This window comes from Lepidochelys kempii, chromosome 7 (assembly GCF_965140285.1).
Source record: "Lepidochelys kempii isolate rLepKem1 chromosome 7, rLepKem1.hap1, whole genome shotgun sequence".
NCBI lineage: Eukaryota > Metazoa > Chordata > Testudines > Cheloniidae > Lepidochelys > Lepidochelys kempii.
Window position 1 is genome coordinate 32,995,729 of NC_136386.1, and position 12,135 is coordinate 33,007,863.

Sequence of the window (12,135 nt, forward strand, 5' to 3'; positions counted from 1 at the left end):
AGGGTGGTTCACAAGATTTAGTGGGGGAAGAGGGCTGGGGAGGGGATTGTTGCAGATTTGTTGGGGAGGGTCTGCACAAGATTTGGTGGGCGGCTGGGAAGAGGGGTGCACCAGTTTTGATGGCCTGTCATTAGCCCTGTCAGGGGGTTAGTGATATTATAGACAGCTAGACCTGTTGGGTGATGGATAAGTGCCATATATCCCATCCCAATCTGCCCTCCGCCCCCCGAGGCTGCACCCCACTCACCACAGCTGCAGCTCCTCACCGAGGTCCAGGTTGGGGTGCAAAGCTGACAGTGTTGCCCTAAACCAAGCCGGGACCTCCTACTGTCCACCCTGGTTGGCCTAGGGTGTATGACACATCTCCCCTGCCTTAATTTGGGCAGTTGGGACCTCTGCCACTCTAGGGGTAAAGGCAGGTCCAAAGAAAGACGGGGGTACAGGCACATCTATGGGGAGGGGTGGCAATGTTTGTTAGTGAGGAGGCTGGGGGGAGGAGGCGGAATGGACGCTCTCTGAGGAAGCTGGGGACGGGGCGGGGGAATGGATGCTTGGTGAGGAGGCTAGGGGAAGAGGGGAAATGGCCACTGTGTAAGGAGGCTGTTGGAGGAGGAATGGCCAATGTGAGAGGAGGCTGGGGGAGGAGAGAAATGGCCGATGGGGGAGGAGGCTGGGGGAGGGGGGAAATGGCCGTTGTGTGAGGAGGCTGGTGGGGGGTCGGGGGGAGAATGGCCGTTCTGTGAGGAGACTGTGGAAGACGGAGGAATGGCCATTCTGTGAGGAGGCTGTGGGGGGAATGGCCATAGTGTGAGAAGGTTGTGGGGGGAAATGGCTGTTGTGTGAGGATGCTGTTGGAGGGGGAATGGCCATTGTATAAGGAGGCTGGGGTGGAGGTGGGGAACGGCCATTCTGTGAGGAGGCTGGAATGACCGTTGTGTGAGGAGGCTGGAGGGGAGGAGATGGCTGTTCTGTGAGGAGGCTGTTGGAGGGGGAACGGCCATTCTGTGAGGAGGCTGGGGGGAGGGGAAATGGCCATTGTGTGAGGATTCTTGTGGGGAATGCAATTTGTGTGAGGGGGCTGGTGAAGGGGGAATGGCCGTTCTGAAGGATGCTAGGGGAGGGAATGGCAGTTCTGTAAGGAGGCTCGGAGGGCGGGCATGGGACAGTGGCCATTCTGTGAGGAGACGGGGAGGGGGGTGGCCGTTGTGTGAGGAGGTTGTTGGAAGGTAAATGTCTGTTGTGTGAGGAGGCTGGGGAGGGGGACAATGGCCGTTGTGTGAGGAGGCTGTGGGGACAGAATGGCAGTTCTGTGAGGAGGCTGGTGGGAGGTGGGGGAGAGAATGGCCGTTATCTGAGGAGGCTGCGGAAGGTGGGGGAATGGCCATTCTGTGAGGAGGCTGTGGGGGAGGGGGGGAACAGCCATAGTGTGAGGAGGCTGTGGGGGGAAATGGTTGTTATGTGAAGAGGCGGGGGAAATGGCCATTGTGTGAGGAGGCTGGGGAGCAGGGAGAATGGCTGTTCTGTGAGGAGGCTGGGGAAGGAGGGGGAATGGCTGTTGTGTGAGGAGGCTGGGGGCGGGGGATGGCCATTGTGTGAGGAGGCTGGCTGGGGGGGGGGGAATGGCCGTTGTGTGAGGAGGCTGTTGGAGGCGGAATGGCCCTTGTATGAGGAGGCTGTGGGGGTGGGAGAATGGCTGTTGTGTGAGGAGGCTGAGGGGAGTGGGGGAATGGCAATTGTGGGAGGAGGCTGTTGGAAGGGGAAATGGTCATTCAGTGAGGAGGCTGGAGAAGGAGGGGGAATGGCTGTTGTGTGAGGAGGCTGGGGGCGGGGGATGGCCATTGTGTGAGGAGGCTGTGGGGGGGGAGAGGAGATGGCTGTTCTGTGAGGAGGATGTCAGGGGGCTGAATGGCCATTCTGTGAGGAGGCTGTTGGAGGGGGAATGGCCATTCATTGTGGAGCTGTTGGAGGGGGAATGGCCGTTCAGTGAGGATTTGGTGGTTGGGATGATAACCGCTGTTCCCTGAGTAGGCTGTGGGTAGGTGTGTATCAACCAGTCTGGGGCAGGACAGTGGGTAACTGTTGCTTTGGGAGGAGATAAGGGGAACAGCTGTTCCAGGAGGAGGCTATGGGGGCAATGGCCACTTTGGTATGGGTGAAGGGAACAGCTGTTCTATGATAAGGTTGTGGGGAGGGAGTGAGTAACAACTGGTATGTGGAGAGGACAGAAGTTGGGGTAACCGCTGTTCTAGGGGAAGCTTGGGGCAGTTAACAGCCATTATAGGAGGGGTTAGAGGAAGGTAACAGATGGCCTGTGGGGCAGCTGTAACAGGGCCGTGTGTGTGTGTAGGGGTAATGGCTGGTCCATGAGAGGAGTAGGACAGGAGAAACAGTTGGTCAATGTGAGGCTGTGGAAAGGGTAACAGCCAGTCCACATGGGGGATATAGGGAGGGAAGGTATCAGATAGTCTGAGGGTAATGGTTGTTCAGATTGGGGTAGGTTGGGGTAAGAGAAGGCAGTTCTGAGCCTCTCTGCAGCGCGTGGAGAGACAGGTATTTCTCATCCTGTCCAGTAGAGGGCACTGCTTGCTTGCACGCACGCATACACACAGAGCTGTGATCCTAGCTATCCAGGAGCAGTCCATACACACACATACAGGAAATTCTCATTCTATCCTGTAGGGGACAGTTCTTGTTCTTTCTCTCTCTCTCTCTCACACACACACACTCACAGGTTGGTCTGATCCTATCTAGCAGTGGGTAATACATACACATACCCAAGCAGTTATGATAAATATCTGCCATAGGGGGCAATAGGCATACAGGAACACACGCACAGTTCCAAACCTGTCTAGTAGGGAGCAATGCACAAAAACACACACTGCAGCAGTTCTGATCATGTCCAGGATGGGGCAGTACATATAAGCACGCACATATAGGCAGTTCTGATTCTATAGTTTTACACACACACACACACACACACACACAGAGGCAGTTCTGATTCTGTTCGGCGGGGTCAGTACATACACAGAGAATTATGATCATCTCCAGTAGGAGGCAGTACACATCCATTTGCACACATGCTTGGACTTCTGATCCTATCTAATAGGGAGCATCATGTGCGTGCGTGCACACACACACACACACAGTTCTGATCATGTCTAGTATGGGGCAGTACTTACAAGCATGCCCAAACATAGGCAGTTCTGATTATATACAGTATGGAGGAATACACACACATGCAGACACAGAGGCAGTTCTGATCTTGTCCAATAGGGGGCAGTATATGTGCACGCACACATGCATACACACACACACACAGTTCTGATTCTATACAGTATGGAACAGTATACACACACACACACAGGTAGTTCTGATCCTGTTCAGTGGGGTGCAATACAGTTGCACACACAGTTATGATCATCTCCAGTAGGGAGCAGTATATATGCATATATGCTCACACACACATTTCTGATCCTATCTAGTAGGGAGCATCACACATACAGGTTGTCCTCCGTTTATGCAGTATTGAGAAGGACACAAATACACATACAGACAGTCCTGAACAATACATTGAGCAGTATACACACACACAGAGGCCATTCTGCTCCTGTCTAGAAGGGGGCAGTACACCACCAAACCTAGAGGCAGTCCTCATTCTATCCTAGAATCGAGCAGTGTACACATGTACACATAGGCAGTTCTGATCCTATCCAGTAGTGGTAGTACATACACAGAGAGTGTGTTCTCTCTCACTCTCACACACACACACTCCTGATCCTCTCTCTCTCTCACACACACACCAAAACAAAATCAGAACTGCCTCTGTTCACTATGAAGCAGCATATACAAACACACACAGGCATTTCTGAACCTGTCCAGTAGGGGGCAGTACACACACACACTCGCTGTATAGGCTGTTCTGATCCTATTCCAGTGGTAGTACACACACACACCAAGGGTGTATCAGTACACAGATAGCTCCTCTATTACCACACCAGCCCTCCCTGATGCCCCGTACATCCATCCTGTTTGCAATGGGAGGACCTGAACCCCAATGCCACAGCAACCCCTTGCAGCACAGATGGGGGCTTTGCCTCACAATGCTCGCTAACCGGATCACAGTGTTGACTCTAGTTCACATCCAAAGTCCACCCCACTGTTTTGCGTGCTGGTTCTGATCCAGGCTTGATCTCTGAAGTAGTGGGATGAGGTAAGTCAGGCTCTGCTGGAAGCATTTTCCCCTGGTATATAGGTACCACAACAACCGTAGAACAAATTGTTAACCCCTTGTCATGAGGTTTGTGGGAGACAGGATGGGGCTGTATTTTGTACCCCCATCCTCCCAATTCTTGTTTCAACCCATCAAATCTTGTGCATATGAGGGCTCTGGCCTGGAGGAACCATTATGTTTATTGGGGGATTAGAAAGGGGGCCAGGAGGACTAGTTGTGTTTTTCTTTGTTGGGGAGCTGTATGTTGGGGGGCTGTTTCTTGATACCGAGTGGGAGTGCATGGGTGGGAGGTTATGGTGAGGGATTTGGGGGTGGGGAATTGTGGTTTGTTAAACTCCTTTCAATTGGTTCATTTCCTCTTCCCCATAAAGCAGGGGACGCGGGGGAGGGGAGGCTGTGGGGGTCACATTAGTATTGGTCAGTACAACGACATGCAAAAGAAGTTAGAACAGGAAGGGGAAGGGAAGGGCAGGAAGGCATATAATCCAAGCTGGGGTCCCTCCTTGTAGACAGTGCCCCTCCTCAAGTCCTGCTGTGTCAAAGGCTACAGCCTTGGGGTGGAACTGTCCCTTAAGCTGCTAGACAGGCTGACCCTGTGGTTGGAAGAGGCTCCACTAAGCACCAGGCCAATGAAGACCCACATCACCACATGGGAGTGACACTCAGACATGCCCTATGACATTCCAGCTAACAGAATATGCAGCGGCTGAAGTCATCCCTGGATCCTGACCTGGCTGGGTGAAAAGAGCAGAGGAAGCTCCCAGACAGAGTGAGTCAGGGAAGACTCTGCCAGAGACAACAGCCTCCCACCCCCAACCTAGAACTGGGAATAAAACAGGAGCTCCCAGCTCCCTCTGCTTTTATCACTAGACCCCCAGTTTCCTCCCAGAGCTGGAGATAGAACCCAGGAATCCTGATTCCCAGCCCTCCCTCCTCTAACCACCAGATCCCACTCCCCATCCAGAGCCAATGATAGAACTCAGGAGCTGTGATTCCTAGTCCATCCCCCCAGCTCTAACGCACTGGGCCCCACTTCCTTGCAAGAGCTGGGCATAGAACCCAGACGTCCTGACTCCCAACCCTACCCTGTTCCCACTCCCTACCCAGAGTTGGGGATAGAAGGCAGAAGTCCTGGCTCCCAGCCCCACCTATTGCACACTCTAACCCACTCAACCCCACTTCCCTGCAAGAGCTGGGCATAGAACCCAGGAGTTCTGCCTCCCAGCTCTCTCCCATCCCATTGCTCTAACCACTAGACACCATTCTCTTGTCAGAGCCAGGCTAGAAATCTGTTAGTTAAAAACCAAAAATCTCATCTGCGAACAAACTGCCCCCACTAAAAAGCTAATCTAAAAGGAGGGATCCCAGTCCAAACAGGCCCAGCATAGGACAGAGCACTGCTGTGGGGAAGGGAGTGGGGATGTTTTGGATTAGTAAAAGAATTTGGGGATCTGTTTTCCTCAGACAAACTTAAAAGTTCAGACAGAAAAATGGCAGTTAGTAGGAACAGTAAGACAATCTTCATTAGCACAGTATTAGTACCACAGGAGTTAATTATCAGCTGGCATTAATCATGGCTCTTGGTTAATTAATTAATTAATCATCAAAGAGAGAGAGATCAGCGAAGAGAAAGAGACTCGGATGGACAGAGAGAGAGAGGAAAGCCATGCAGGGCAAAAAGGCAGAATGAGCAATAGCCAGAGCCGTGCATGTTAGACAGGTTTGGGGGTTTCAATGCGGGGTCACGGACCAATGGGGGGCAGAGAGAGAAAAAGAGAAATGCAAGCTGAGGCATGCACGAGAGAGGGAGAAGGGGGGGGCTTAAAATGATGGAGATGGAGTGGGCTGGCTGGGAGGTGGTTTGTAACGGGAGCACCTGTGTGATCGGTAAACAAGAGTGTGGGTTGTACTACAACCCCAGAACCCTCCTCCCACACACACCAAAGCCCTCCCTCACATACATCCTACAGCTCACACATACATACATACGCACACACACACACGGCCTTCCCCACACAAACCAGAGATATCCCTCTTCCCCACACACTGCAGAACCCTCTCTCTGTCACACACACACACTCCAAAACCCTCCCTACACCCACACACACCAGAGCCATTAAAACACACATATACACACACACTCCCCCCCCAAGAGCTCCTTCTTCACACACCACAGAACCCTCCCTCCCTCCCTCTCTCTCTCTCTCTCTCTCACACACACACACACACACACCAGAGCTAGCTCCCCCTTCCACAGCAGAGGTCTCCCCCCCAACACCTACATTAGCTATCCCTCCACACACACGCCCCAGAGCTCTCCTTTGCCAGGCACATACCCCGGAACTCCCATCAATACACATGGACCAGGGCTCTCCCCCCAGTCACAACACAGTATCTCCACAAAGCTCTTCCCCTCACACACAACAGAGTTCCATACACACACAAACCAGAGCTTTCCCATCAAACAGTCACTAGAGTTCTCCCCCTCCACAGACCAGAACTCAAACGCACAGACATTTCCCCACTAAATGAGTTACTTCTCACATTCACATGTACACACGAGCTATCCCTCCAAACATCCACACAGCAGAGAGATTCTGCCTGCACACACACACACACCCCATAGATATTCTCCCCCCACATACACCAGTTATTTGCTCCCCCTTCCAGAGCTATTGCCCCCTCAAGCACCAGAGCAATTTCTACCCACTCACACACACGCACCACATTCTCCCACACAAGAGCTACTCGCCCTACACACATAACACAGCTATTCCCACACACACACAGAAGCACCAGAACTGTCACCCCCACCAACACACATCTGCTCCTGTGATTGCTCCTGTGCCTGACTTGTTCTAAGCCTTGTCTCCAGCCTTGCTTCAGGCCCGCTCCTGCTTTGTTCCTGTCCCACTCCAGTCCTGCTTCTTTGCCTGGTACTGGCTCTGACCCCTACTGCAATCACTAGGTCTGTCCGCCATAGCTCCAACCGCTAGATGTGACTGCTCATGCCCTCGTTCATGCCAGTTTGAGTAGCCCACCTAAAAATGGAGAAGGAACAGTTTCCACTACTGGGGTGGATCCTGCTAAGGCCATCTTCCTGTCTCATCTTGCAGAACCTGCAGACTCAGGTTGCGGTTCTACCTCTCACTCTAGTATCTTGCACAAACATTTCTCTGCTAGTACTCCAGTTGGCTAATTGGTGCCTGACACACCCCCTTCTTCTGCTCCAGCTATGGCACCCACAATGTGGGAGGTTTACCTGGAAGCGCATGTGTACTGCAGTTCCTCATGTAATTTCAGAGACTTAGAATTTGCCTGAGTGCATAATGTCCCCACCCAGTGCAAAATACTCCTGACTTGGTAGAGTCCGTTGATGGTTCACTCCTTTCTTTGGACCCAGTCACTCACCAGTCCTGCCCCCTTAGAAGTCACTACCTTTCAAGGTTATAGAGAAATCCTTCAGTGCGGGTTGACCCATGCACCGCATTCCCTGGCCCATCACCTATGACCCACATATCCACTGGATGACAGGCATGAGGCATATTAGCTCACCATACTGCTGGTAATCTTGCCTCCCAAAGTCCAACCACAGAGCAGAAGTCCTCTGCAGCTCTGCCTGCCTCCAGGAGTATTCCAAGACAGAGGGGGTTAGTCCAAAGGGAAACTCGGCAACCCCCACTGCCTTCCCAATAGCCTCGGTACCCACCAAATATCAAAACTTAGCCAATGTGCTCAACAAAAAGGAAGCTGACATCTTGCTGCCCCATCGACCTCCATGTTGAGCAGGGGGACCTTTCAGACGTATCTATTCTCCCTCAGAACATGAGTTACAAGTTCCCCAGAACTATCACCAAGAAAATCTGCAAAAGGGGTTCATCCGTTACTATCTGGAACCGTACCCCTTACCCCCTCATCAAGCTCTCTGAAAGACTTTGCTCTGCCAAGGACTTCACTAGATTGGACCTTTGTGGAACTCATAACTTGGTTCAGATTCAAGAAGGAGATGAATAGAAGACTGCCTTCTGCACAGAGTATGGACACTTGGAGTAGTTGGTTATGCCATTTGACTTGTGCAATGCTCCGTTGACTTTCCAGCATTTAATTAATGACATCTTTAGGGAAATGCTGGGCCAATTTGTGATTATTTACCTCGATGACATCCTCTGAGGACCTTCATCTGCAGATCCAGGTCTCCACAACCAACATATACACTGCATCTACACGACGGGGGGAGATCGATCTAAGTTACACATGTGAATAACGTAGCTGAAGTCAACATACTTAGATCTACTTATCGCAGGGTCCACACTACGCTATGTTGATGGGAGATGCTCTCCCATCGACTCCCCTTGTGCTTCTCATTCAGGTGGAGTACATGAGTCAATGGGTGAGCGATCTATGGTCCGCTGATGCATCAATCACTGCGCTTCAATCCCCTGGTAAGTGTAGACAAGCCCCTAAAGACACTCTGCCAGAACCTATATGCCAACCTTAAGAAGTGTGAATTTGACCAAGGCACAGTCAAATTCCTTGGGTATATTGTTTCCCCAAAGGGACTAACTATGGACCTGTGCAAGTGGCAGCCATATCCAATTGGGTTTCTCCAAAGGACATACAAGAGGTACAGTGATTTCAGGACTTGGGCGACTTTTACCAACAGCTAATGGGGTTTTCTAGCCTTGTCACTCCAATGACAATGCTTTTGTGAAAAGGATCCAAGTTCATCTGGTCCTTAGAAGCCCACCCTGCCTGAGATCCGCTAAAAAAGGCATTCACCACAGCACCCATCCTTATCCATCCAGATCCCACTAAGCCATTCATGGTGGAAGCTGATGCATCAAACTTTGCCATAGGTGCAGTGTTATCAAAACAAGAGGGCCTCCATAGCCAACTTCAAGCCTATGCCTTTCATTCCTGTAAACTAACTCCAGTGGAAAGAAATTATGATATTTGGGACAAGGTGGCCTTCGAGGAATGGTGTCATCCTTTAGATGGAGCCCAGTTCCAAGTCCAGGTCCTCATGGACCACAAGAACCTGGAATCTCTCCAAATGGCCAGACACCACAATCAACGCCAGATCCACTGATCCTTCCTTGTTGCCTGATTTGACTTCATGGTAACCTATTGTCCGGGGACAGGATATTGAAAGGTGAATGCTCTGTCTTCTAAGGATGAGTATCTTGAACCTGGTGGAGAACCTCCTTTCATAGTTCTTAAAGTGCCAAATTTTTGTCAACGGCTCTGTAGACAGCAGTCTGATGCCCTGCATTCATTCTCTGCTGTCCACCACTGTGTTTGCAACCCTGATCTGCCAGACCCTGGGAGGTGCAGATGCCCAGCCTGACTCAGAGTTCAGACTACAAGATGGTGTTCTCTATCACAGGGATCTCACTTGTCTTCCAGAGGGCCAGCCTAGACTTCAGGTCTTTAAATTATGACATGACATGCTGCTTGCTGGTCACTTTAGTCAATCCAAGACCAGGAGCCCAGTTTGGCTAACTTTCTGGTGGCTGGGTCTATGCGCTTACATCAAGAAACATATAAAGTCCTGCAAACCTCTACTCTGGAACCAAGAGTCCATCCTCCAGACAGCTTGGCTTCCTCCAGCCCTTGCCAATTCCACCCCAGCCTTGGTCGACTGTATCTATTGACTTCATTGGGGAGAGGCTTCGCTCTCATGGGCACACAATGATCCTAGTCTTGGCCAATCTCCTAACTACGACGGCGCACTTGGTTCCATCCCACGCCATCCCTACCACCCTGAAAATGGCAGATCTATTCCTAGAGAACATCTTCTGTTACTACGGATTACCAACTGGCACCATGTCAGACTGGCGTCCCCCATTCATTTCCCATTTTTGGCGGGAGTTTCTAAGACTTCTTGGCATTGAGCCTCTCACCTCATCTGCCTATCTCCCACAAACTTATGGGCAAACGGAACGAGTCAACCAGATTCTGGAACAGTATCTCCACTGTTTTTTGAATTACCACCAGGATAACTGGTTTTCCCTGCTTTCCTGTGCAGAATTTGCCTATAGAATGCAACCCATGCTTCCACCCAACAAAGCCCATTCTTTGGTAACTACGGCTTTCATCCACGTTGCCATCCAGACACATCCATGTGTTTCTAGTACCTGCTGCCATGGATTTGACCACCCACCTGCATCAAGTGCACCAGTAACTCAAGGAATAGTAGTGATCTGCTAAAGAAGCTTGCAAGCACCATGCTGGCCAGGATTGCCAGATCACCCCAACCTTGCCATGGTGTTTGGTTTGGTTTGGTTATCCACACAGAATCTTCAATCAGCTCACCAATCAGCCAAGCTAGATCAGTAGTACCTGGCCCCATTCACAATCTCAGACCAGGAGAACCCAGTAACATTCAAGTGACAACTACCCAAGTCCCTAAAGATCCATCCTATATTTCATGTCTCCCTTCTAAAGCCTTACACTGAGAACGCATTCCTGAACCGGTCCAACACACTGCTACCACCCATAACCATTAGAGGACAGGAAGGATACTTGGTACAACGATTTCTTGACCCCTCCCACTCCCCATGAGTTAGGAAAAACTCCAGTATCTGGTGGACTGAATGGGCTATGGTCCAAACGACAAATCCTGGGAACCAATAGAGAACATCTATGTCCCAGACCAACTATGGGACTTCCACCAAACTATACCAAGATGCCTGGCCCTAGAGCCATTAGGAGGTGCTCCTCAATGAGGAGGGGTACTGTCAGGAATCATGAACCTGAGACCAGCTAGCTGACCTGCAGATTCCCTGATTGGCTGAGAGACATCACCAGGACTGTTTTTATGCCCAGCAGCAGCAGTAGGCTAGTGGCCGCTCAACACTTAAGCCCGAAGCTGCAATTTCTTCTGTGTCCCCTGCCTTACTCCAGAACTACTTCTGCCTTGTTCTTGTCCTGCTCCAGCCCTGCTCCCTTGCCTTGTTCCTGACTCTAGCTCTGACCCTTGGCTCTGTTCCTGGCCTCTGACTACTATACCTTACCACTCCTGCCCCAGTTCATGACACACACACAGCAGAGCTATTGCTCACATTCATACATATACACAGCAGGGCTATTCCTCCCTCCTCCAAAGGTCAAGAACTATGGGTTTAAGATCCTTTCAACTGAGCTTACAGCTGGCCAATTCAGCCTTCTGGCAGTTTAATGAGCCCAGCTGAGCAGCAGCAGAATCACCTGATTGGCCAGCCCGCTCAATTGGCTGCAAGGACTCAGCAGGTCTGAATTTAAGGTCAGCAGGCCGTGGTTGCTCAATGCTTATGCGTGCAACTGCAATCTCCCTTGTGCCTGCCTTGTTTCCAGCCTCGCTCCAGCCCTGGTCCCTTGCCTGGCTTCTGACTCTTGGCTTGTCTCCTGGTTTCTGACTTCAGCTCTGACCCTTGGCTCTAACCACTAGGTAAGACGGCCCATATCCCAGTCCCTGATAGTTTGAGCTGCCCAAAGAACAGAGAAGACCTGATTTGGCTGCAGGGATGGACCCCTACAAATCCAGGTTGATGCCCTGCAGGCACATAATGTAGCACTGCAGGTGCAAGCCACATAGTCAGTGACTCAGGCCCCTCCAGAACCAAAGATCTCAATACCTAAAAAGTTTGACAGTGATCACACAAAATTCCACAGGTTCTTGAACCAGTGCCTTCTCCTGTTCCTGCTGGACCTGCAGTTGTTTCCCACAGACCGAACCAGGGTGGGACTCATCAACAATCTGCTGACTGGGGAAGCATTGGCATGGGCCTCTCAACTGCTTGAGAAATCTAGTCCCCTCTTGAGTCAGTTCAAGGAGTTTGTCCAAGGCACAACAGTGATCTTTGACCACCCAAATTGTATGCTCAGGGCAGAAGCCGTGCTCCAGGTCCTGAGGCAATGATGCC

At 51.2% G+C, this 12,135-nt stretch overlaps 1 protein-coding gene across 21 annotated transcripts in view; it reads right to left on the bottom strand.

The window, feature by feature from the left end:
- Positions 1-12,135, bottom strand: part of NRXN2 (neurexin 2) — a 274,833-nt gene that overhangs the window by 153,966 nt on the left and 108,732 nt on the right. The gene's annotated exons all lie outside the window — the stretch shown is intronic.